The sequence below is a fragment of the Austrofundulus limnaeus genome, unplaced genomic scaffold (genome assembly GCF_001266775.1).
Source record: "Austrofundulus limnaeus strain Quisiro unplaced genomic scaffold, Austrofundulus_limnaeus-1.0 Scaffold266, whole genome shotgun sequence".
In the NCBI taxonomy this organism is placed as follows: domain Eukaryota; kingdom Metazoa; phylum Chordata; class Actinopteri; order Cyprinodontiformes; family Rivulidae; genus Austrofundulus; species Austrofundulus limnaeus.
Genome location: NW_013952668.1, coordinates 599,508 through 607,163, shown reverse-complemented (window position 1 = coordinate 607,163; position 7,656 = coordinate 599,508). Strand labels below are relative to the sequence as shown.

At 48.2% G+C, this 7,656-nt stretch overlaps 1 pseudogene; it reads left to right on the top strand.

Moving 5' to 3' along the window:
* The first annotated feature begins 5,711 nt into the window (after window positions 1–5,711).
* Window positions 5,712–7,656, top strand: part of LOC106526238 (uncharacterized) — a 13,726-nt pseudogene continuing 11,781 nt past the window's right edge.

Genomic DNA, 7,656 nt, shown 5'->3' with positions numbered 1-7,656 from the left:
AGTCAGGACACCCTGATTTACAACCTCAGGAAAAGTAAAACCAAGCAGCTCGGAACTTCTTTTCCTATTCACATCTTTCGTCTCAGCTCCTTTCTCAGCCCCTACGAACCTCTCACCCATTACGTGCAAACTCGCATTAGAGCTAACGCTTCTCCCCTCGACCCTCTGTTCATTACAGAATCCGGCTGCCAGGCCACCCGTTTTTGGTTCGCCAAACACTTCCATCAAGTCCTGAGCAAATCAGGCATCTCTCCAGCCCTTTATTCCATCCACTCCTTTCGCATAGGAGCGGCCTCTTCAGCTTCCTTTTCAGGGATCCCCGACCACGTTATTCAGATCCTAGGTCGCAGGTCGTCCCAAGCATACCGCACTTACATCCGCGATCATCCCCTCGAACTTTATCATGTGCACTCTCGACTTGGGGCATTTCATCCCTGATACTTTTGGGGGTCCAAAGCAGGCTCAGGAAAGCATCCTTCCTGGAGACTATGCCCCACTCTGAGTCTTCTCCTCAAGCCTCCTTCGACGTACCTCTCCAGACGCCTCAGCATTCATCCCTTTGACCCCTTCCTTCATCCCCACTGCCCTTTGACCCCTTTCCTTCAATAAAATTTTTAAACACTTACCATGGAGTGGTCCTTGCTAGCGAAATGCTTGTATGTTCTGTACTGTTATCWCTTTTTGCCTCGAGATGACACTGTGTCTCTTTGGGGAGCCATTGGACCCATCACTCCCCATAGGACTTATGGTTCTTTTCAGAAACCCGGCACATTTGGCTCGGCTCACGTAAAAGAACCTTCTCTTTTGGCCCTCAGATAGCTTTTTGCTGACTTCTAATTGTGAAAATCCAAAACTGTTGAGCCCATCTCTAGTTTCTTTGGCAGAGTTGCCTCTTTGATTGATCAATTGACTGATTGATTGAACCTAGAAACAAGGACCTAATATTCACCTACTCACTCTCCACCACTACTTTGTCCTCTCATCTCTGGACTCCTGGATCCTTTACTCTCAACAACTTGAGAAAAAAAACGAGAAAAAAGTGAGCACAAAACGTAAAACCTTCACAAYCCCACTTTAGGATCAAAGTTAATCATCGTCTCATCCTCAGGTGCTGGCTCTTGATCCTGACCTTCACTTTTTGTTGATTCCTCTGTATAAATATTTGTAAATGAACCATTTGAACTTTTACTCCTTGCCAGGTTTGTATGGAGGTAAATTTGTGTTTTTATTATTCAATCAAACAAAAAGCATCTTCAATCAAAAAANGTGTGTGTGTGTGTGTGTGTGTGTGTGTGTGTGTGTGTGTTGTGATGCAGTGACACAGTAATTTATCTTGCAGTCCCTGGCAGAGAACACCCCTGTCTCTCTAATGGTGGTATTTGTTATTCAGATGTCAGAGAGACGTATTCTGTAATTTACCATACCCTTCATCTTTGTGCACATTAAAGCAAGCATTAAGACACAGACACACTCTGACATAAATGTGATAGAGTCAGACAGTAAACGACAGTGAAATAGTGCAGCTAGTGCAAGTTTTTTGAGAATCCACTCAGGAACTACATATTGTGAAATATGGCAGTTGATTAAATGAGCACCTTCAATCAAACACTCTCCATGAACTTCCTGCTACATTAGAGCACATCCACCACACAAAGAGGCTCAACATAACTTTAAGTTACTGTTGTTTTGAGAAGACTCATCTAATTTACAACCTTTGATAATAAGTTGATTAAAACACTAAAAGACTACCTTGACTAAACTCCTTAGCAATATTTATATTTAATGGTATAGAAAATCACTGCATCATAATTCTTTTTTTTATGTTCATTCAGCGAGTAATATGGGTGCAGTTAGGATAAGATAAATGTTGTRTCTTGTATCTGACTGTAAAAATCAAAAATAGGAAACACTGATGGCTGACTTCCTRTAAGACCCTTTCAAATTAAAACAGGTGTTAGGATTCCAGTCTATTTCAGGCTCTCCCTTTTGTATCTGCTTTCAAATTAATTCAGTTTACAGAGGGTTTTTTGGAAACCTAGATAGTAAAGACTTACACTAGTCCAATCTAAGAAGTGGTAAATGCATGGATCAGTGTTTCTGCATTGTTTACAGACAATATGTGTCTGATCTAAACAACAACGCAGGTGGAAGAAAGATGTCCTTGTGATTTTTAATATGGGGGTTAAAAGGCATATCCTGTTCAAAAATAAAACCAAGGTTCTTTACATTAGAACTGGAGGCCAGATTAATGCCATCCAGAGGACAAGAAAGACTGCAAAGTTTATTCCTAAGATGTTCAGGTACTAAAACCCCAAAACCTGCCTTATCTGATTTTATAAGCAGGAAATTAAGTCTTTCAGTTTTTTATGTCTTTAAGAGATGTTTGTAATTTAAGTACCTGGTTGGATTAATCAGGTTACATGGATAAATATAACTGAGTATCGTCAGCGTAACAATGAGCATTGTTGTCGTGCCTAATGACACTAGCTGTTTATTTAATACGAATTTAAAAGCAATGGTGCAAAGGATGGTGAGAATTTTATTTGTAATTAAAACAAGCCTATTTATAAAATTTAAAAGCACAAAAGAAAAACATTAAAGTGCATCTATGACCAGCACCTACAGTATCTATGGCTGGTGAGAGGCAACACCTTCGACCCTCTTGTAGAAGAACAGGTGAAAGGAGTCATCATCAACCCTCTCAAAGACTTTAGAGACTTTGGTGCTGGTGACTCTGGAGGAGAGGACACTGAGGACTCATGCAGGAAACCATGAGGATTCTGACACTRAAGCCTCGGGCAACTCTGAAGCAGGAGACTGGTGGCTTTGCATCTGCAGTTGCTGGATATGCAATAAGCTTGAAGARCTGAGGCTCAGAGGACCCTGTAAACCCGGGGACATAAACTTGATAGAATCTWGAAACCTGGAGGACTTCAGCGAACTGCGACAGCACAGGAGACCAGTGAGATGCTGTATTCAGGTTGCTGCAGGTGAGGAACCTGCAGCAATCTGTTGTTTTTCACTATTGAACGGGAGGAGAGTCCCTCAGGTTCTGGATATCAGGACAGTTTGTTTTTTTCCTTCCCTTCAACCCCACTCCAACTAATGAAGAGGGACACACTGTCTCCCTCCTTTTGCCTCTGTGTGGTCCTTTCTGTGTAACATGCTTGAAAGTCAAAAACATCCAGTACTGGATGTTTTGGACGAGTCTAGTATTCTGACAGTTTCATTAAAATTTTTGCTCTGTAATGAGAATGTTTGGGTAATACAGTAGATGTTCTGTTCTTAGGGTTACTCAGTAAATGAAGTTAAGACATTAACTTAGGTTCGGGAGCAGGACCACGCCTCTCACCTGCAGCAATCAGTCGTCGTCTATTTAAACTCGCCTCACCTGGCGTCTGCCCTTAGCTCACTGTCTCGACATGCGTTCGTACCGCGCAAGCGTTTTCAGAAAAGAAAAGAAAGAAAAGACAGAGTTTCTCAACTCACCATGGACGTCCTCTTCCTGGATCCTGATTCCACCGATTCGGACGACCCCCTTTTCAGCTTCCAACCACCCCGCAAAGTTCCCTCACCTTCTGTCGTCAGGCAGATCCCTCGCCGGCGTGCCGTTCACAGCCCTACCCACCGCACCCGTCCTCCTCTCAACCTGCATCAACTCCAGCGCCTCCACCCTCCGCCGCTCCTCAGTCCCAGGCCGAGCCCTGCGGCCGTGGGCTCCTCCGCCGCTCCAGTCGGCCTCTTCATCCCGCTTCTCCCCGACCTGCTGCACCCACCCAGGTACGGTGTTCCTCATCCGCATCCACAAGCCGCCTCGCTCCCGCAGGATGGACTGCAGCGGAGCTCTGTAGCACGTTGCAGGACAGAGGAATTCCTTTCAACTGCTCATCCTCCAAGTCCACCCTCTTTCAGCTGCTCACCTCAACTCATCTTCAATGTTCTTCTACAGCTCAGCCATCCAAAAATCGCCACCCAGCTCCAACGATCCAGCTACAACCCGCTCACCAGACTGCTTCCGCCTCCGTCTTCAGCGGTGACGTCACAGCCCCAACCCCAGCCGGGTCCATGCCAGCACCAACAGCTCCCCCTAGTGGGAGTCAGGTCATATTACCCCCTGTCGTTTCTGTACCGTCTCTTTCTTTACCCTCCTCGTCCCAACCCCCCCACGTTGACCCTGCCGTTCAACCCCAGGCCAGTCAGGCCTCACTCATCCCCTCCGTTCATTCATCCCTTCATCCCTCTGTCTATTTTTCTTCCCTCCCACCTCTTTCTCAACACTTTTTGGCTCCGGTTCCCATACCCTCCTCATCCCAACCCTGACACGTTGACCCTGTCGTTCAACCCCAGGCCAGTCAGGCCTCACTCGTCCCCTACGTTCATTCATCCCTTCATTCCTGTCTCTTTTTCTTCCCTCCCATCTCTTTCTTAACCATTTTCCGCTCCCCTCCCCTTTTCTAGCGAGCACATTCAAGCTCCTCATCCACCTCCTTCATCCCTACCTTTAACATCTGCAGCCCCGGCTCAACGACCGGCCATCTCTGGGCCCCCTTTTACACCTCCTGCGCCTTCATTTCTCCCCTTATCATTCCCCACTCCCCTTCTCCCAACATCCTATGTTCCTTCTCATCATTCTAACCACTACTCTCTATCCACAGCAGTACCCCTACTTTGCCCCCCGCTCAACCCTGACTCGCCCCTCCCCAGTTTCCCCTGCTCTGCGCCAGCAGGTTCTGAATGGTAAACATGTTGATTTAGCCTTACTCCTTCAGCCCTCCCTCAGCCACTCCGGCCTGCCCCGCGAGTTGATAACCAGCCTGGGGCCCATGCAACTAGGCCACCCCTCAGTCTCCCGTCCCAAGGAACTCACCCCAGCCGAGTTCGCTTTGGCCTTCTCACTCTTTAGGGACACAATTTGTTCCCTTTTCCCCGACCGCCGTTCAGAGCTTGACGATTATCTTTCCATCATGCTCGATATGGCACTCAGTTTCGGAGGCACGGCCTTTTACGAGTACCATGTCCTTTTTGCCACTCAGGCAGCAGGTCGGTTAGCCCAATTTAACCAGGGGACGTTTTGGGGTGCTCTGAACTCAGAGCTCTACTGCTGTGTGTTCGCCGCTCGAGCTTCCATTAGATGCAGTCTCTGTGCTCCTTCACACCCCACCACCGCCTGCACTTTCGTCATGCCCCTCCGTTCTTGGTCCTCCRCCACCYGTGGCCCTTCTGTTTTTGAACGTTTGTCTCCTACCGCCCCACCCCTTCCCACGATCCCCAAGTCCCTTCCTGTTCAGCGCAGGTCCATTGCCCCTCCCCCCGGGGGTATTGACAAACACGGCCGCCCCATCCTCCACCAAGGCGGCCGCATGGTGTGCAACGACTTCAATGACCTGGGCTGCTCTGTTTCTAGTTGCAGATTTCTGCACACCTGCTCCTTCTGCGGCAGTGCTCACGCCCGGTCCTCCTGTCCCCACAACCCCACCTGACTAGCACGCCACCTGGCCACACCCATTAAGGTGAGTGCTCTACTCTCCGCCTTAAAACACCATCCTTATCTGGATTTTGTTGAGTTTCTTATTCATGGCTTCATTTTTTGTTTTCACCCGGGTCTAGTGACCCTCCCAGATGACACCACCCACTGTGGCAACCTTCAGTCCACCCTCTCTGAGCCAGATATAGTTGATGCCCTCTTAGCTAAAGAAGTCCAGGACCGAATCATGATTGGTCCCTTCAGCCAGCCCCCCTTCTCCGTCTTTCGTGTCAGCCCCATTGGCATTGCCACCCAAAAATACTCAGGCAAGAAGAGGCTGATCATTGACTTGTCCGCCCCTCACGGGTCCCACGTACCAAGCATTAATAGCCTCATCACTTTCTCAGACTTTTCCATGCAATATGCTACCATCGACCACACCATCCGCCTCATTCGTCTGGTGGGCAGGGGAGCCTGGCTCTCAAAGGTGGACATTACTAGAGCTTTCAAGGTCTTACCCATTCACCCAGACTTCTGGCACTTTTTTGGAGTGTATTGGAAGGGCACTTACTACTTTGCAGTTCAGCTGACCTTTGGCTGACAAAGTAGCCCCAAGATTTTTGATTCACTGTCTGAAGCTCATTGCTGGATCCTTCTTAATAATTTCAGGCTCCCTTACGTTCTCCACCTTCTGGATGACTTTCTTATCATCACCCCTCCCTCCTCTTCACCTTGCTCAGGCCTCTGTGCTCTCATCCATGCCTTTTCAGCTCTAGGCATTCCTCTTTCCGAAGAAAAGACAATTGGTCCTCTAACTTCATTGGAGTTTTTAGGCATCACCCTAGACTCCTCCTCCTTTCAGGCTTCCCTACCTCCCGAGAAGGTGCATCGCATCACGCTGATCCTCTCTAACTTCATGCTCATAGATTCCTGCACCAAACATCAGCTGTTGTCTCTTCTCAGCCACCTAAATTATGCCATCCGCATCATCCCCCAGGGGAAATCTTTCATTTTCCATCTTTTATCCACCGCTGCCAGCGTCCCGTCACTCCATGGCCGTCTTACCCTTGACGATGTCTGCAGAATGGAAATGAAGCTCTGGCACCATTTCTGTCTTCCTGGAACGGCATTTCTTTCTTTTACAATGATTTCATCTCCCATCCAGATGACATTCAATTCTACACAGATGCCACCCGCTCCATTGGGTTCAGCGGTTTTCACAAAGGCAGATGGTTTGCCTTCACTTGGCCCCCAGAGGTTGACTCCCTGCAACCTGATTCGGCATCTCCCTCTTCTGCTTTGTATGAGCTGTATCCCGTTGTCATCGCAGCTCTCCTTTGGGGGCACGAATGGTCCCAGCACTCCATCCTCATCCATTCCGATAACACAGCTGTAGTCTAAATAATTAACAAAGGTCGTTCTCATTCCTTAGCCATCATGCAACTCAAGCGCAGATTTACACTAGATTCAGCTCAACATCAGTTTCTGCTCAGGGCAGCTCACGTTCCAGGCTATCATAACTGCATTGCTGATGCACTCTCTCGTTCCTCCTTCCAGAAATTCAGGGCATTAGCGCCTACAGCAGACCCTCATCCGACACCGGTCCCTCCGTTTTCAGCCACAATCTTCAACTCACTCCGCAGCTTGCCAGCCTCTCCCACATTTCACAACAAGCCATCCTCAACAGCCTCGCCCCTCGCGGCATATCTGACAGGCTGGCTCAGTTTCAAATCATACCACGTAACATACAATTTACCTTTTCCCACTCTCCATACCATGTCCATCTGTCATTTCATCACCCATACACATTCCATTCTTCGAATTCGCACTTCCACTATCCGAACCTACCTTTCAGGTATCAAATTTTTATTTAAGCTGGCCACAGGCAACTCCTGTCCAGCCCTTAGCCACAGCCATGTAGCCATGCTGCTCAAAGGACTCAAAAAGCAGGAGCCCCCTTCACTCCCACGCTGTCTTCTGCTCACCACCGATCTCCTCACATGCTGCATCCTCACCCTGCGCTCCGGCCATACGTCTCCGTTCGTAGACCTTACACTACAATGCATGTTTCTGTTGGCTTTCTTCGGTTCCCTTTGCTGCTCCGAATTCGCCCCTTTTGCCAACACGACCCTTCCATCCACCTGTGTCTCACAGACATTTCTTTCCTCAGTCAGGACACCCTGATTTACAAC